The 19262-nt window shown below is 46.0% G+C and overlaps 1 protein-coding gene and 1 long non-coding RNA gene across 6 annotated transcripts in view; one reads left to right on the forward strand and one right to left on the reverse strand.

Annotated features, from left to right (window-relative positions):
• The window catches only part of E2F8 (E2F transcription factor 8), a 17730-nt gene extending 17413 nt beyond the window's left edge, over window positions 1–317 (reverse strand). Inside the window, exon 1 of the mRNA XM_059138095.1 lies at window positions 191–317. The gene's annotated coding sequence lies outside the window, so the exon portion shown is untranslated. The remainder of the gene's footprint in view (window positions 1–190) is intronic.
• On the forward strand, window positions 193–18823 carry LOC131810326 (uncharacterized). Of its 5 annotated transcripts, none has more exons than XR_009345541.1 (6): window positions 193–313; window positions 4902–5203; window positions 5714–5881; window positions 12742–13523; window positions 15341–15583; window positions 17168–18823. It is a non-coding gene; the product is annotated as an uncharacterized LOC131810326 (long non-coding RNA). The 5 variants fall into 5 exon arrangements; XR_009345538.1 differs by having other exon boundaries at window positions 15468–15583; XR_009345540.1 differs by having other exon boundaries at window positions 13287–13523; window positions 15468–15583.
• Window positions 18824–19262: the final 439 nt, after the last annotated feature.

Below are 19262 nucleotides of genomic sequence, written 5' to 3' on the forward strand. Positions count from 1 at the left end.
CGCCCGGAACCGCGGTATCCCCGCCCCTCCCCCTCGCTCGCCCCCTCCCCTCTGCGCGGGAGCTCAGCTCCTCCCTCTACGGCCCCCGGCGGAGCGAGAGGCGGGAAACGGCCGTCTCCGCCGCTGCCCTCCCGAGCCCTCTCCCGGTGCCGGGCGGGCCGGGCGCCGCATCCCTCTGCGTCCCGCTGACCTGTCAGTTCACCTCACGGTTGGAGCCGGCGGGGGCTGAGCGGGGACTCTTCAGCGCCCCTTCCCCGCTCAGGTCCGGGAGCCCGCGTGTCGGGCCGTCAGTCGGTCCTCACGCCGCGCCGAGGTGGGTGCCGCGGAGGGAAACGCCGGGACCGGGACTGGCGGGCCGGCGGGCGGGCAGAGGGAGCGTGACCGTCCAGGAGCAGCCAAGCCCCCGATTTGAAATTAACCCGCTCCCGGCGCGAGCCGATCCCGCGGACTAGGAGGGCCGCTCCCCTCCCCCACGCCCGCTCTTCCCGGCCCCGGACCCCGCGCGCCAATCGGAGCCTCCAGACAGGAGGCGGCGGCGAATCAGAGTGTAGGGACCGCCCTCCGGTCCCGCCTCCACGACAGAGTTGGGGGAAAAGTTCAGCAACTTTTTTTTTTTCCTTTTTTTCCCCCCGAACACCCCCCCTCCCCTTGTTAAAGTTGGGGAATGAAGTTTGGCCCTCCCGGAGCATGGGGGCTGAGATGCGGGCGCTCTGCGATTCCCAGGCTGGCGGTCCCACTCCCTGCCCAGCTCTGGATCCGCTCACCTGCCCTCCGGACCCCAGCCGGGACCATTCCCCCTTGCATTTCTGGCGTGCATCATTGTGCTGCCCACCACCTGCCCCGTGGCTTCTAGGAACTGGTGTGCAGAGGGAGAAGCCTGGCTAACTGGTGCCCAAACTCGACGGGCGTGGGGCCTCGGCCGAGACGTGAGAACTCAGGTGTGGGAGGAGGTGTAGGAAGGTTGAAAACCCGCCAAGCGTTTTCCGGGCGACTGTCGTCTTCCCTCTCGTGATCTCCCACCCGCTCCTCCCTTTCCCCTCTCTTGTCGTGTTCCCTCACTTTCCCCTCTTTTTTCCGGTTTCCGAGCCTCGGACAGCTTCAGTATGGAATATTGTAGAGTTCTAGATTAATAGCAGGATTGGGAGACGCTCTAGTCCAAAGCTCTCGTTTTGTAGACAGGGAAACCGAGGCCCAGGGCGGCAGAGCTGCCTTGCCTGTGCCTGGATTGTGTGCGCCGGTGTTGGCTCGCCCCGCGGTTCTCTGCCTTAAAGCGTTTCCCCGTTTCTGGGGACCTGCGCGGGAGTTGCGGTACAGCGTGTATTGCCCAACCGCGCCTAGATCAGGGCGCCCATCTCCCGACGGTTTGGTGTGAGTTCTTCCCTCTCTTTTGTATTCTCGCGTCTCTAAGTTCCGGCAAGGCCCTTGTCCATGATCTCCTAGGCTCACGCATGTGTCAGTGAATCACCAGGGCTGACTTGCAGCGCGGGACATTCCCATAGTCCCGAGAACGCTGTTTAAAGGCGGGGATGTTGTCATCCAGAGGCTGGGGCCGCAGTGCTGCAGCGACCGACCGTAGGGCCGGGGGCCCGCGTTGTGAACAGTGGATTGCGATCCTGGGGTGCGCAGGGGCTGTGGTGCCCCTGTCCTCCCCTTGCCGCCAGCGTAGGGGGGGGGGGCACGGGCCGCATTTACTTCAGGCAGGTGTTGCTCAGGAGGGCACTTCCACCTGAAAGCCCGCCTTTCGGGGTTCTGTGCAGAAAGTCTCAGATTTAAACTAAAGCGAAGGTCATTGGGCAGAAGTCACCACCGACAGCACTAAACAACTGGTTCTTCTTGAGGTTCTTCTTTTCTGGATAAAGGTGTGCTTACACATGCATCAGCAGAAGGGGGCCGATGGTGTTTCTGCTTTTGCCACTATCTGTTTCAGATTATTGCCCCCTCTCTCCACTCCCCATCCCCAGCGCTTATAGGAGTGCTCCCGCTCTCCTGTGTTCAGAGGAGTTGACTCACGAGTTCGCATCTCTATATGGCCACTGATGCCCCAGGTGTCTGAGTGCCAAGGACCTGTAAGGCAAACAGTACAAGGAGCAGCCACCTCTGGTGACCCTGCACAGAGGGCATCTCATTAATACTCAGCAAAGGTGTTCACCAGGTGTCACGAAAGTGAAGAAGAGCATTTTAACAGAACAGTCCCTAAGTGGCAGGGCTCAGATTGGAAGCCAATCTGTTTACTCCTAAGGGCTTTCCACTGAAAGCTATGTTCTTCAGGTCTGTAAGCTTCCACCCCTCCTGGTATCCCAGCATAAGCAAACAGTAGGAAAAGTGGGATATAGTAATTCTTGTTTGAATGACAATTGTCATATCTTATTGAAGCATGTAAAATAAAAATCCAAGTCACTGATGAAAAGTAGCTCTACTAAAAAAAAAAAAGAAAAGAAAAAAAGTAGCTCTACTAAGAGTGAAATGAACTACTTTAAAAGTTGTAACAGGTCGTTTATGTAAACCTAATAAAAGCAAGCTAAGGCATTTCCACTCGGCGCTGTCTCATGTTGATGTGAAATTCGGCACAAATATAAAGGGAAGCTATAAGACCACTGAAAACTTTAATGTTTACTGCATAGCTCAAAAGGAAGGAGGAGGGGACAGGTTTGAAACCTTTTTTGTTACTTTCCCATCCAACATGTTTCCCATTTACTAGTTATAAAATCCAAGGGAATATTCATTCATTCATTTTTTTTCAGGTTCACCATGTTGTATAATCTGTGTCTCACTGAAGTTAGACCTGTTTTTTCATCATCACCAGAGCCTCCCAGGGGGTGTTGGGGGGAGGGGTGTGAAAAGAGCAGCTCCCCGCCCCCAACCAGGCGGGCCCAGGGCTAGAAAGGGAGGTGCTCTATCTCTTGGGCTCTTAGACCTTTTTTTTGTCTTGCTCCTCCACCTCCCAAGTTCGACCAGGTGGGGCAATGCAGCATTGGGCTTTTTCGGCAAAATGAGTTGGCATAGCCACCGCAAAACAGCTGTCTAGAGCTTAAATCGTCACAAGTCCCCATGTGCTGGCTTAGGTCACAGCTGCTCACTACCAGATCTCAGTCCTCCTAGGTTCTTTTAACTAGTTATTTACTCTGCCCCCAAATGAATTGTGCTGGGTTGGATCTGGGCAGGGTTTAAGGCAGGTGAGTGGAAGGGATGCAGGAGGTGGGACAGCCTGGAGCTGGCTTGTGCCCACTGTGGAGCTAGATTTGGTCAGAGCCTGCTGGCAGTGGTAGGCGGCTGGGTAAGAAGTCCCCTTCAGCTCTCCTTGACTTCCTTTGGGAAACCTCACTCAATGAGCCCTGGATGGATATTTGTAGCCCTGGACTCAGCTGCAGCAGCAACAGTTGCTGCCATGTATCGAGCAGTTACGGCATCTAAATTTTTTAAATGCTTTGGGGATAACTGAACACCAAATACCCTTTTATAGAATTCAAGTCTGAGTTGTTCTGTCCTCATTCTATTACTGTATCACCTGATCTTAAAGTTGACATAGAGCTAAGGATCATGTAGTCTCAGTGCTTATTTGTAGATTGGAAAAACCCCCTTTCCTCCAGGTTCTAGAACATTAAAATATATATATATATATATATATATATATATATATATATATATATATGCACCAAAACAAAGTATATATACAGATTCCTGGGAGTTGGGGGCAGGAATTTATTACATGAAAAAGTCCCAGTCAGTGGAGGAATCCCATAACCTCCCTGATCAGCAATTATTACCCTTTGTTTGAAGTCTGGTAATCAAGGGTAACTGTTCTGATCCCCTTCAGAGGGCAGATTTCTCAAGTCCTGTCTTGATCGCAGCCCTGTACATCTATCCCTGTTACAGACACTCCTCCTCTACCTCTGTGAGTTCCTGGAGGGCAGTGAAGGGGACTTCCTTATCTCTCTCTCCCCCAGGTGCCCAGCTGGGTGCCTGGCCCAGAGCAGGGGCTTGATAAATGTTGGTTCATTGAATAAGGCCCTAGTTTTGAGTGCCATCTCACCAAGCCCAGAAGATACCTTACCTTTAACCTCTTTATCATCAGGGCCAAGTTCAATGCCTGACACCTAGTTGGTTCTTAGTGTTGGAAAAAATGAACTCATAATTATCACGCTTTAACATTTTTTTTACTTTAGGGGCACCTGGGTGGCTCAGTGGGTTAAAGCCTCTGCCTTCGGCTCAGGTCATGATCTCAGGGTCCTGGAATGGAGCCCTGCATCGGGCTCTCTGCTCAGCGGGGAGCCTGCTCCCTTCACCCCCCTGCCCCACCTGCCTCTCTGCCTACTTGTGATCTCTGTCAAATAAATAAATAAAATTAAAAAAAAAATTTTTTTTTTTTTACTTTAGCTAAATAGTATTTCTACCCCCCTCCCATACTCATAACTCTGTTTGCTCTATTCATTTACTAAAGCACAGTATCCTGAATGCCTACTATACTCTCAAGCCCCAAATGAGGTGCTTTGTGTGTACAGGTGAGCAAAAGAGGCAAGGTCCTTGCCCTTTTGGAATTTACAGTCATGCAGTAGGACAGTGTCTGGCACAAAGTGTTAGCTACTACTACTACACATTGTTGTTGTTACTATTTTATTTTTCTCCTATATATGAGACCTCTCTGCTACTCCTCAATTTAGCAAACATGACTTTTTTCTATGTTCTTCTTCTATTGTACTTATTTAGTTAGTTTTAGGTAGGCATCTTTCTTCCCTAAGAACGCACATTCTTTTTTTTCTTCCTTTCAGCCACATGTATGGGTCACTTCCTCTGAGCCCAGGGAGCGCTGGCACCAGCCACGGGGCACAGTAGCTCCCCTCAGATCACAGCAGCAAGGCCCGCATTTCACTTACCACTCTTCTTTCTCTCTTTCTCTTTTCCAGGGACATGGCCTTCATTTGAAGAAGTTGCTTGCTTTTCTGATCCTGTCTAACTGCTGCTGCAGAATCCCAGGAGGAGGCCTGCTTTCTCCTGGAATGATCACTGAGGTTCGCTTCAGTAAGTCAGTTAAACCTTGGCTGGCTCGCTGTTGTGTTCGGGAGCAGGGAGCCCGGAAGACAGAAGGTTCCTGATGAGCCAAGGCAGGCCGGGGTCGGGGGCACCCCCAACAGGGTTACAAGTAGTCACCGAGCCCTCCAGCATCCCATTTCTTCCCCAGCAGGTGTCTTCTGCCTCCTTGTCACTTGTGATTTCCCCGTAAGCTCCTGGTTTCCAGGATCTGGTCTGACCTTATGTAGCCCATGATACTGTGGTAGAATTCCACTACCACTATTCTACTGTGGTAGATCCCACTGTGTAGCTTTATCATACAGTACAGAGATTATTTAAGACATACGTAATTCATTTTGCTGACAAAATACTTAGGATCTTCTGAAAAGAAAGAGATAGCTCCCTTCTCAGCTTTAACTGCAAATGCTCAATAAAAACACACAGTGTTTTTCAGTGCGGAAATCAGTTGCAGTAATTGCTTTAGGATCCGCCCACAAAATGGATAGTTTTACATGTGCTTTTTAAATAGCGCTAAGCTTCATTCCTAACTCAATCTCTGAAATGAGAATTATTTTTAAATTGGTTTGAATAATGCAAAATGATCTTTTTTTTTAAGGAAAAGGGAAAGATACTGGTTAACCAAAATTTTTAGGTATTCGTTATCTTGATGTCATTGTGAAAATGTCCTGTCTGTGTCATATCCTAGATGGTCGCCTCTGAGGGAAACTCAGGGTTTGGAGAAGGGAGAAGGAGAGTCGTCTTCTAGTCTGTTATCTTCTTGGAACAAGGATAGGATGTGGATACAAGTCAGGCCTGTGTAGAGAAATAGGCCTTGGTTCAAAGTCACCTCATCATGATATCTGTGTGACCATAGGTAAGTTACTTAACCTCTCTGAGCCCTACATTCTCCTCCTCACTGAAATACCCAGCTTGAAGGGTTGCCGTGGGGGTGAGATGGAATAATGGACACAAAGGACTGAGCATGACATTTACACATTTGGGTAGGTACTATTTACTATACATTGTTATAACCCAGGCAAATCAATATTCATTTTTGTTTTTATTTTTTCTGGTTGTAATCGCTCTGGGGAAAGAGATTCCCAGGAGGCAGACCGTTGGGGTAGGAAATCATACCTCCTGACTGCCTGGGTCTGTATCCTCTGTCCCCTTCAGCTGCCTCCCTCCACCCCCTGCTACAGGGCAGCTGTGCTCAGTGCTTAGCTGTGGGGGCAGGTCTTTGGAACCCGCGGTCTGCCTTAGCTCTTTTTTGGACTTAATTTATAGAATGCTTGAGAAAAATACATTGAACAAGAAAAAATTTTCTAAGATAACATACTCTTATCTCTTAGTAGAATTAATAAGTGCATCATAATTTAAGGTTTCTTGTCTAGTTTTTCGCTCTATTAGTACATATGTCCTCTCCTGTTCTCTGCTGTCTGTATCTCTTCTCCCATGGTTATCTCTAAGCATGGCTTGGGGCATAAAACTGGATTTGGTTAATACTGGCTGACTGGCTTAGAACCTGGGGACTCTGGTTCTAAGCCTGGCTGTGGTACCTGCCAGCTCTGTGACCTAGGGCAAGCCATGTACCTCTCTGAACCTCAGATTCCTTTTCTGTGAAAGGGGCTGGAAATGCCAGTGACATAAAGACTTCATTGATGGTGTGGGACCAACGGAGTCAACAAATGTAAAATAAAAAAATGTTTGAAAACATTAATTTTTATTTGATTATAAGGAAATCGTCTTTTTAATAGGATCCAGTATCTTGCTAACTTATGGATTTCCACCATAGGAACTGTCACGTGCTGTGTGATCGTAGACATGCCACACAATTCCTGGGCTGCAGGCATCTCCCTTGTGATTTGCAGGTGTGGGGTGGTGGTGGTGGTGGCAGACTTGCTTCCTTGAATCTTCCAACATAGTATGATTCAATGCTGACGCTGAGTCCCCCTTGGAGACTGGAAGAGGCACAGGCTTTGAGATATGACAGGCAGACCAACAGACTGCTTCACGGCTTGCTCTCTTTTTGTTTTATTTTTAAACAGAGGGTCCCGGTACTTTTGAAAACTTCACAGCTTTGGCTGAAGGGCAGTTTTGCTTGTAATAAGACATTAGCTGTGAGCAGAGCTCTGCAGTGAGAGAAAATGGATTAGATCTAGATTTAGGCCTGTAATTTCCAAACTCCAGGGGGCCGTTTGACAGAACCAGGTTGCTTTGGCACAGTGACTTTTTGTTGCCTAAATAACAGAGCTCCCTCTGAGAACTGGGGATAGTTTATGGGTCCCTTTGCTGTTTTGCTGCTCTTGAGGTATGGCTCAAGCATTTCAGACAGGCCTGCCCCCGCCCCCGCTGGCCCCTGGCCCAGGGGCCTGCAGCTGTGTCAATAGGGCCTTTGAAGTTCACACACCACAGCTGACTGGTCAGCAGCCCCTGGGATCTTCACCACTACGTCTGTCACAGGAAATCAGGAAAGGTTTGTGGAAGCTGGTGTTGCCCGAGAGGCGTGAGAAGGAAAACGATAGGGTCCTTGATGAGAATATGGGAGGAATTTACCCAAATTCATGGTCCAGTTCCATTAGCAAGGATTCTTCCCCTCTGCTCCTTCCTCTGTCTCCCTGTGGCTCCAAAGCCGTGCAGTGAGCTGGTTTGTTTTTAACCTGACCCAAGCATGTGCCAACTGGTGCTTTCGGGGCTTTAACCGACAGTACGTTGACAGTACGTTGTGATATTGGTGGTTCTGCCAGATCTGGAAAGAGCTTCCAAATCATCGAAACATGAATATTTGTGCAGTAGTATACGAGTGCAGGGTATCATTAAATACTTTTGTATCCTCTGGGGGCCCTGGCATTCTTCCGTTTGGCATTGACTTTGTGCTCTCTTCGGGCGGGTACTTTGCAGGTGCTTGACGTTTTCATCACATTATTCTCTTTCTTAATCTTCACGTCCGTGAGAAGTATGTTGTTTTAATCCCTATTTTGCAAATGAGAAAAGCTCTGGGAGGTTAAAACTGGCTGGAATAACGCAGCTAGCAGATAGCATAGCAGGTATCCTTAACTGTTCTGCTCTTAAGCCCATGTTCTGAACTTCTGCTCTGTGCAACTGGGAATCAGAATCTTGCTGACCAGCAAGCTTCCTATTCTGTCCATGCTACTCACATTCAAAACCATAACGTCATCTCCTCCTCCTCTTTATCCTTGCTCTGTATATCCTCACTGAGTGAGCTCATAAGTCACGGAGTCCTGTCATTTGTCTTTCCCAATGTCCCTTGCCTTTCTTTTCATTCTCACCCCCATTACAGCATGCTTGGACTGTTGCAGTAGCATCGTAGCTCACATTGTTACTAGTCTTTTCCTTGTCCATCCTTTTTGCTCACCTGCCACAGTCCTCTTCCTTTAACCCCTCTTTGTCCTAAAGTGTGTCATTTGAAATGTTCCAGGGATTTCTGTGACTTACAGGATAAAATTAATACTCAGGGCTTGAAATTGAGACCCACCCCTCTACTTCCCACCCCCAGCCACAAATGACCACAAAGCGGATTTCCAACTTCACCCATCACTTCCGGCAATAACTTGATGTTTGTTGCCTTGGATATTTCTTTTTTTAGTGTTATCTTTTTTTAAAGATTTATTTATGTATTTTATATAAAAACACAAATATAGATATATTGATACAGATATAAAATATCACCTATGAATGTCACGACACATTTTCTTTCAATGTTTTTTCTATTCATATTCACAGTTTTTTTAAAAACTTTGGTTTTTATAATATAATACCTATTTGTCATTTATCCTCTCCATAAACATGCTTTCCTTTTTTTCTTTAAATTAACATATAATGTATTATTTGTTTCAGGGATAGAGGTCTGTGAGTCATCAGTCTTACACAATACGCAGCGTTCACCACAACACACATCCTCCCCAATGTCTATCACTCAGCCACCCCATCCCTCCCACCCAGACAGCAAGAGCAAGAGGCGTAGAGGCAGAGGGAAATCCCAAGCAGACTCCACACTGTGTGTGGAGCTGAGGCAAGGCTCCATCCTACCACCCTGAGATCATGACCTGAGCTGAAACCGAGAGTTGGAGGCCCTATTGACTGTGCCACCCAGGTGCCCCTGCCTTGGATCTTCTGACTAAGCATCTTTGCACCTTCTGCCTAGAATGTTACACATATTTTTTTTTTTTAAGATTTTATTTATTTATTTATTTGTCAGAGAGATAGCAGAAGTATGGAGAACTGTAGGCAGAAAAGGCAGAGCAGGCAGAGGGAGAAGCAGGCTCCCTGCTGAGCAAGGAGCCCGAAGCGGGGCTTGATCCCAGGACCCTGTGGATCATTACCTGAGCCGAAGGCAGAGGCTTAACCCACTGAGCCACCCAGGCGTCCCTGTTGCACATTTTTCTACTCCGTTTCCCCTCTGCTAAAATCTCGTCCTGGCCTGTCTTCAATGAAGACTTCTCCGGTTGCCTTGAAGGAATAACGCACCCTGGAGCATTCTGTAAATATGTAACACTTCCTCTTTAATCCCAGTGTAATGGTGGGACGCGTGCGTGCATGCGTGCGTGCGTTCCCTGCTATAGACATGGTCATGAGCGTGGTGCGTTGTACATGGTGGGCCCTTACTTGGCTGAATAAATGAATTAATGAAGAGGGGAAACTAAATGGGAAGAAATAAGCCACTCAGACAGTGTTCTGAGTACTTTTACAGATAATGATTCCTTTACTCCTTGCATGTACCCCAGAAGATAGGTGATACTATTGTCCCCGTGACAGAGATGAGGAAACCAGGGCCCAATGAATTCAACTGATTTGTCAAAGAATTAATGATAGAACAGGATTCAAATTCACAGAGTTTGTCTCCAGAACCTAGATTCTCACCGTGTCACTCTCCGTGGATGGTCCTGATGCAGGAGCTACCTCACAGACTTAAAGATTTATTGTGGGTGACAGGTTCAGGAGAGTCTGAGAATGGTAGGACCCAGGCTTCCTTTTCTAGGTCAGTACATGACGTCTTGCCCACTTCAGCAACGTGCACCGGGCCAGTCGACGAGCCAGTGTCACCAGTCCCAGGTGCTGGAGTTCCCCAGGTGACAGGTGCAATGTAAAAATGAAGGAATGTGTTTCGTGTTTTGGGACACATGGCAACTTCATTACACAGTTGTCAACTCTAGGGCCCGGGCCTCCTAGAACACGCCACCTTAGGCGTGAGATGATTACTAATGGCTAATAATCTTGATTGGCCTCGTGCACATCCCGTGTTTATCACTCCTATCTCATAATCAACTTCTATACTTGGCTCAACTTTACCATTCAGTCTGTGTACCGGAGTGACTGGAAGCCCATATTTATCTAATTTAGGGAACGTTCACAGGTGCTGCAGTTAGACTCACGTGTGTGATCCACGTCCTTTGCTAATCGCATAATTCCTTTTGCATTTAATCGGCGGATGGCATCCTTTCTGCATATGTATGTGTGCGTCTCCGCGGTTTGCTGCTGGTGGGGAACTGTGTGTGAAAACGCCGGCTGAGGCACCTGTCATCAGCACCAAGACCTTCGAGAGCTGGGAGGAACCAGCTTCCTGGCTTACAGTTGAGGAAACAAGACCCGAGAAAGTGAAGGGATTCCTGTCCAGCTAGCTCAGTCCTAGGAAGGCTTGAAGGCAGGGAAGGAGGAATGCATCTGCAAAGGAGAGCCCCCCCCAAACCATTCCAGCGGAGAAATTCCATGAATAATTTGAGCCGTCTTGACAATTTGCATGGAACATGAGTCTGGCCAAGATGAGGCCAGGCCTAAAAAAAATCAAGTTTCTGGCAAGGAAGACTGGGGATATTCTGAGGTTATAGCCTTTTGCGATTGTTTTTCACCCCTGGACTGCTTATTGCCAGCACGGGTTCCGTTGTAAGGAAGGCTGGCTAACCTCTTTTCCCTTCCTTCTGCCTCTTTTTTGTAAGACTTTTTTTTATTCCTCTATAAAGCTAGACAAGAAGAGAGTGAAAGATCCAGCCAGGAATTAGGGATTAGCATAGAAAGAATCAAAATACTCGAGATGAATGGGGACCCAAAGGTCTGGTCTACGAAGCTGGCTCTATGGGCTGTACCTAAAGTCACAGCATCGATTGGTGGCAGGGGTGGGATACAAGTCTATGTCGCCTTACTCAGAGTTCAGGTTTTTCTCATCACAGCAGTCTGCTAAGGAAGGGACCAAGAGCATAAGGTGTGCAGTGACACCTCACACCTCCCTCCCTTGGCACCTTTACACACTGCCTGGGAGCGCTAAGCCAGGGGGGTAGGGATGCAGAGACTCAGATCTTCATCCTGGCTGGGATGAAAGGGCTAGGGAAACGGTTCTCCCTGTGGAGAAGGGTCACCCTGCTCCCCATCGTGGAGATTCTGAACTCAGAGAGGATTTAAGAGAACGCCACGGAACCCAACACGGTTCTGGTCCAAAGGGGGCAATCTGCCAATATTTGCAGAATGAGCGTGTGCACTGGCGGGGGGTTGGGGTGGGGAGGTTAGAAAGCTAAGAGGAGGCCATTGCTACCTGCAGTTTCTTTGCTGGGAAGGTAGAGGAAATCATGAGGGATGCATCACAGTGGACTGCCTGTCCTCACCTGCCCAGGAAGAAAGATCTGGTCATTCCTGTGGGAGCACCAAGAACTATCAGGGCTGGAAAGCAGAGTCCAGGGGTGTGCTCAGAAAGAAGAGGAAAGGGTGCCTGGGTGGCTCCACCAGGTGGGTGTCTGCCTTGGGCTCAAGTCGTTATCCCAGGGTACTGGGATCGAGTCTTGCATTCGGCTCCTTGCTCTGCAGGGAGTCTGCTTCTCTCTCTCCCTCTATCTCTCCCCCTCTGCTCATGCCCTCTTTCTCAAATAAATAAGTAAAATCTTAAAAGAAAAAAAAAAAAAAGAAAGAAAGAAAGGAGAACGGCCACTGACCACTGCCCCATCTTCTGAACTGGGAAACCTTCCCCCTGCTACTGGTAGCCCTGGGAATGCCCCACTCTCTGAGCCCCCAGCGGCCACAAGCACTGCGATTACTACCCTGGTGCCTGCCACCCTTTGTTAGATAGACCCCTTGTGTCTGCCAGCTCCTGCCACAGTGTCTAGGCAACAGTGGGTGCTCAGTGAATGTATATTGAATGAACGAATGCCCGGATTGTACACTGTTGAAATGTGCGGCTATCATCAAGATGGCAGGGAGACAGAACGTATGGAATTGCCAAAGTTCTATGAAAAACATTTTAACAGCCTGTATAGATGGTCCAGAGCAGCAAGATCAAGGTTACCCAGTGCAAATGGAGCACAAAGTCTCCCATTTAGTTTCGGAAAGTTCGGTTGCCCCAATGAAGGGTGGTCTATGGGGGCACAACCCAGATTTTAAGAAGCCAGCAGGTCTTGGTGGGCCAGAAGCTCCACGTGATTAAGATGGTGATGTAACTGCTAAAACGGAAGCAATTCCATAAAGGGAAGCTGGATCCGGACCAAAGCAGGCGACGGTTCCCGTAGTTTCTGAGCTCACTCAGGTCACATCTGGGGTAAAATGTTCATTTGGGGTTTTATTAACAGCCACACCCTTCTACATAGTGTTTTCCCAGGCATCATCTCATTACACTGTCCTGATGAGGCTTATATCCTTATATCCTGGCAAAGGCAACCCAATGTGCTCACGGTCACTTAGCTAGCGAGTGGCAGAGCCCAGCCTTCTGACACCTTGTCCACACTCTTTCCGCTGCAGGCCAGAGACCCACTGTGCGGCATCTAAAAGCAGGACCAGTGTGGTGCTTGTCAGGGGCTGTCAACAGTGGACACACTCATGGGCACCTCGCTATCAGATGGCCCGACAGCAATGTCATAGGAACCACATTTCCTAATTCAGGAGGGCTTTGACAGGCCAGCTCACACCTGCAGGCGTGGGGACCCTGGCCTGTTTCAGAACTGGTACCAGACAGACCTCGAACATCACCTCACCTGTGAGTGAGCCCAGGAGAGGACAAATCTCCATCCTTAGTTCAGTGGGTCCTTGCAGAAAGGATTTGTGAGCCAGCCTGCAAAGGAGGAAGAGGAAAAGGGAAAGAGGTGACATCTGTCAGATGCCTATTAAGTTCGGGCTCAAGACTTTTCACATATATTTGTTTCCTGTTATTTACACGGTGCCTGTTTCTACAGCCTCGCCGCTTACCCTGGTCACCATTTGACTCCTCCACCCCCTGCTTTGGGTGTCATAATAATCCTTCACATTCATCTGGTCTCACCCAGTGGTTATCTTCTTTCCCAAAAAAGCCCATGAAGAAAAAGAACGAAAAACCCCACATGCTCTCGCTTAAATATGGAATCTAAAGAAGTCAAACGTATAGAAGCCACGCTGGAGAACCATGGTTCACGGGTGCTGGAGAATGGGGGAAATGTTGGTCAAAGAGCGCAAAGTTGCAGTAATGAAGGATGACCGTCTCCAAATCCCTAATATGCAGATGGAAATACGCTAAGAGAGTGGAATGCAGGTGCTCTCATCACTAAAAGGTAACTATGTGAAGATGTGTATTAGTTTGGCTACTAATCATTTTACTGTATTTTGGGATATCAGATCTTCATTTTTATTAAAAAGAAAAACAAAGAGAATGGGTAAGGCAGAGGTTGCTCCCTTGTTTCACAATGACGCTCAAGAACGCCCGTCTATTTTGTCTGTCCATCCGTCCATTCATCCATCCTTTCATTTATTCTTTAACAAATATTTATTAACTTACTCCTCTGTTTTAGGAGATGTGAAATACATCAGGGAAGCAAAGATTTCTGGGAAACTCTTGGGACAGGTACAAATTATACAAGAAAAGGGGGAATAAAATTTGGGGCTTATAAATAGGGAGACCATGCTTTCACCTGAGGATGGTGGGATGTCATTGCAGACCATGACCGGCAGGTGGCACTCTGGGTCCCAGGAGGCCCCCTGAGCTCTTTTCTGCCTTCACGCTTTCATTTTATATTCATTACTGTACTTAAAATCAAATTCTAAGTCATATCATTGAAAGACTGTGTTCAATTTGATTTTAATTCCATTTATTTGATGTTAATTGTTCCATGCTCTTTTAAAAATGTTCAAATTAAATCTAGTTGTGTCAGGGCTTTCTGGGTAAGTGAAAGACTTGTCCAGAAATTTAGACTCCTAAATAAATTAGCATCTCTGGTGATTGGTAGTAGATCCTGAAATCCTTTTGTAAGAAATGCTCGTCAAAATTTAATGCTTCTGGGAAAATATCTGGACGGATACACTTTAAGATGTTGCTTGTGCAGTCTCCCAGTGGTACATACAGACTTCTTTTTTTCTTTTAGATTTGTCCATGCTTAATTCATTTTTAACAGTGAGCATGTATTATTATTAGTTTTTAAGTTTTTCATGGACACCTAACATACAAATGGGAAAGTGTGCAAATCTCAACCAAATAGTTTGGATTCATATATTTATACATGTGTGTAACCTTCACTAAGATTAAGATCTGCATTACCAAAAGCCCAAAAAGTCCCCTCATGTCTCTTCTTATTCACCCTCGATCCCCCCCAGGAATCATTATTCTGTCCCCACAGGTTGGTTTTGCCTATTTTGGGACTTCATTTTTATGGAGTTAGACAGGATCTCCTCCCTATCTGGACTCCTGTTCAATATCATTTGTTTAAGTCGATATGTATAAATACCCCCAAACTCACTGATTGGGTGGTTGTGTGTAGCAGAAACCCATTCTTTTTCACTGAGGTGTAGTATTCCATCGTGTGAATGTATTACAGGTATGTTTCTATAATCAGAAAAGATTCACTAAAAATAATAAAATATAGACATGAAAACTGCTTTTTTTACTGGAGGTGAAGGAGGTATTTCAACTTCAAGCTGATCTTCAGAGTACGTAGATTTGGACAGCAGGAGCTGGCTTGGCCACAGAAGCACAGGGTCTTTGAGAGAGAATGAGGAGTCAGCCAATTTCGGACAGGCTGGTGGTGACTCTCCTACTGGTGGTGTGCCCCAGGGACAAACTTTTTAAGTCAGCGTGCTCTCACTGAGCCCCAGTCTCCTTGTCTATAAATGTGTAGCATTACCAGACTAAAAAGAAAAAAAGAAAGAAAAAACTCAGAGCATCTAGTTAAATTTAAGTTTCAGATAGCGACGAATAATTTCTCAATATAAATATGTCCTGGGTATTGCATGGGACACACAGATCCTGAAGAATTGCTCATTGTTCATTTGCAATTCAAATAGAACTGTGTTTTAACTGGCAACCCTAGAAAGAGTTGTAATAATAATCCCTACTTACAAGATAACACAGTTGTTTGTGAGAAACTGTTCATCGTAGGCAGAAGATTACATACAAATGGAAGAGACCAGAAAGAGCCAGAAAGGCAGAGAGGAGCCCCTAGGTTTGGCACTGGATCTGTAAGCCCCCAGCAGGATGGGAGCTGACCTCTCTCTCCCACCACCAGCCCCCTAGGGCCCAGCTTGATGCCTGACTCAGAGAAGGAGACACATAAACATTATCTGGGGAATCGCTGACTGGATTTGATTTCCAGCTCCTGCATGTACTTGATTTTGACCCGAGGTAAGCTATCTTTTACCACTCTGTGGTTCTGTGCTCTTACTGCATTCATTCAACAAATCCTTCAGGGAGCCTGACTCTGCCAGGTACTGGGGAGAAAGCCGATGAACTGAGAGGTTTGTGCCCTTCTGGACTTGGTCTTATAAAAAGGGAAGAGAAAAACTGGTAAACAGACAAAGAGACAATTTTCGATGGTGATGGAGTGAAACGGCATGATGAGCAGAAGGGTCAGAGGTGCTATCGAGATGAGGTGGTCAGGAAGGGCCATTCTGAGGAAGTGATGATGAGTAGAGACCCCAAGGCTGATGAGGAGTCAGCCTAGTGAGGACCCCAGGGAAGGGGTGTCCTGGCCATAGGGAAAAGTAGGTTTTCTTATCTGAAGACAAGGTGGGGGTGGAGGAGGGGGTTAGAAAACGAACCTCCACCTCCCAGAACTTTAAGGGGTCAAATCAATGGAAAGTTGATTTGTGAAATTATCAAGTTCCCTGCGGGTGAAAGAGATTATGAACTTTTCTCATGGAGCCTCAACGCCAGTCCCCAGACCACCTAGAAAGTCAGGAATACCCAACTCTTTTTGGGGGATAATGCAGAGCTATTCTAGAGTCCGGTCTAGACAGAAGTGTTTCTACCAGGCTGTGTGAGACAAGTACAAATGCTGCAAGTGTTTGAAAATTCTGATATTGGCATGACATCTAAGCACATATGGTATTTTATAATTTTTTTCCCATTTTGTTTTTCTGTTATCACCCACTGGCCTTTCCCCACCAGGTAGATTGAGAAGCATTGGCATAGAAGCTATAGAATCAGAAAAATCTGGAATTTAATGAGGCTCAATCTCTTTCTACTTGGTTGACCTTAATTACATTGTAAAATTTCCCTGTGTCTTGGTGCCTTCATCAATGAAATGGGCATAACCCATCTTCTTTATCCATTCATCTGTCGAGGACATCTAGGTTCTTTCCATAGTTTAGCTCTTGTGGACATTGCTGCTATAAACACTGGTGTGCATGTGCCCCTTCCAATCACTATGTTTGTATCCTTTGGATAAAGACCTAGTAGTGTAATTTCTGGGTCATAGGGTAGCTCTATTTTCAACTTTTTGAGGAACCTCCATGCATTTTTCCAGAGTGGTTGCACCAGCTTGCATTCCCACCAACAGTATAGGGGGGTTCCCCTTTCTCCTCATCCTCGCCAGCATCTGTTATTTCCTGACTTGCTAATTTTAGCCATTCTGCCTAGTGTGAGGTGGTATCTCATTGTGGATTTGATTTGTATTTCCCTGATGCTGAGTGAGGTTGAGCACTTTTTCATGTGTCTGTTAGCCATCTGGATGTCGTCTTTGCAGAAATGTCTGTTCATGTCTTCTGCCCATTTCTTGTCTGGATTTTTTGTATTTTGGGTGTTGAGTTTGGTAAGTTCTTCATAGATTTTGGGTACTAACCCTTTATCTGATACGTCATTTGTGAATATCTTCTCCCATTCTGTAGGTTGCCTTTTAGTTGTGTTGATTGTTTGCTGTGCAAAAGCTTTTTATCCTGATAAAGTCCCAATAGCTCATTTTTGCTTTTGTTTCCCTTGTCTTTGCAGACATGTCTAGCAAGAAGTTGCTGCAGCCGAGGTCAAAGAGGTTGCCTTACTCAGCCATCAAAAAGAATGAAACCTTGCCATTTGCTATGATGTGGATGGAACTAGAGGGTATTATGTTAAGTGAAATAAGTCATTCAGAGAAAGACAAATACCACATGATTTCACTCATGTGGAATTTAAGAAACAAAACAGAGGAACATAGTGGAAGGGAAGGAAAAATAAGACAAAAACAGAGAGAGGCAAATCACAAGAGACTGTTAACTCTAGGAAACAAACTGAGGGTTGCTGGAGGGGAGCTAAGAGGGGGATGGGGTAACTGGGTGATGGGCATTAAGGAGGGCACTTGATATAATGAGCACTGGGTCTTTTATGCAACTGATGGATCACTAAATCCTACCCCTAAAATTAGTAATACATGATATGTTAATTAAATTGAGTTTCAATGAAAATTTTTAAAAAATGGGGTGCCTGTGTGGTGCAGTTGGCCATCATGCCTATTCCCAGTGAGGTGGAACAAGGTAATGCCCTGCCTTGTTGTTTCAGTTACACCATGAGCAAGTATCCTTTTATAGTCTACTTAGGACTCCGTGTTTTGCATTTTTGTGCTTTTTTGGCGATTTTCCTGCTTAAACTGTGTCTTCAGTAAGTGGTGTTGGGAAAACTGGACAACCACATGCAGAAGAATGAAACTAGACCACTTTCTTACACCATACACGAGAATGAACTCAAAATGGATAAAGACCTGAATGTAAGTCCTGAACCCATAAAACTCTTAGAAGAAAACACAGGTGGTAAGCTCATTGACATTGGTCTTGGTGAAGATTTTTTGAATCTAACAAATGTTGCTTTGCTTCTACACAGCAAAGGAAAGCATCAATGAAATGGGAAAGCAACCTCCTGAATGGGAGAAGGTATTTGCAAATCATATATCTGATAAAGGGGTAATATCCAAAATAAAAAGAATTCCAACTCAAAAGCAAAAAACAAACAAACAAAAAAACCACTGAACGATCTCATTAAATATTCAGATCCTCTTAGAGGATCTGAATAGACATCTTTCCAAAAAAGACCTACAGATGGACAACAGGTACAGGAAAAGATGATCAACACCACCCATCATCAGGAAAATGCAAATCAAAACTAAAATCAGATACTACCGCACACCTGCCATAATGGGTAGAACCAAAAAGACAAGAAATAACAAGTGTTGGTGAGGGTGTGGAGGAAGGGCAACCCTCCTGCGCTGTTGGGAATGCAAACTGTAGCAACCGCCATGGAAAAGAGTATGGAAGTTCCTCAAGATAAAAATAGATGCAGAAATTCCCCTTCTAGGTATTTATTCAAAGAAAAATGAAAACAACTAAAAAAGATGTGTACCCCAATGTTTATTGCAGCAGTATTTACAATAGCCAAGATATGGAAACAAACTGTCTATTGATAGACAAATGGATAAAGAAATTGTGTATATATAAATGGAATATTATCCAGCCATAAAAAGAATGAAATCCTGCCATGGGCTACAATGTGGATGGAGCTCAAGGGTACTACACCATGTGAATAAGTCAGACAGAGGGAGACAAATGCTATATGATCCCTTAGATATGCAATCAGGAAAAAAACCCCAAAAACCAAAAAATAAAAAAAATAAAAAATAAAACCCAAAACAAACCCAACCCCAAACCAAGCTCACAGCCTCAGAACAGAGTGGTGGTTGCTAGAGTCTGGGGGTGGGAGAAATGGGCAAAGGGTGTCAAAGGTTGAAAGAAAAAAACCTTATATTCGTTTTACATACTATAATTAGAGAACAGAGAATATCTTCTATTGAAATAGCACTTCTTCAAAAGGATGCAAATATTAAAAATTGATTTCTCAACCATCAGTCTTCTCTCACTAGTCTTCCTTTGTGATTTCTGAATGATATTTCTAAGGGATGAATATGATCACGTAATTGACTCAGTTTAAAATCCTTCATTTATTTCCAGTAGTTTTAAAGATGAGGGGTTCAGTGGCGCCAGTGAATCTGATGGACTAACCTCAGCAGCTTCATTCCCCCTTACTCCCCTCACCTTGTGCTTCCCCAAAACTCGGAACTCTT

The sequence above is a fragment of the Mustela lutreola genome, chromosome 1, assembly GCF_030435805.1.
Source record: "Mustela lutreola isolate mMusLut2 chromosome 1, mMusLut2.pri, whole genome shotgun sequence".
Taxonomy (NCBI): domain Eukaryota; kingdom Metazoa; phylum Chordata; class Mammalia; order Carnivora; family Mustelidae; genus Mustela; species Mustela lutreola.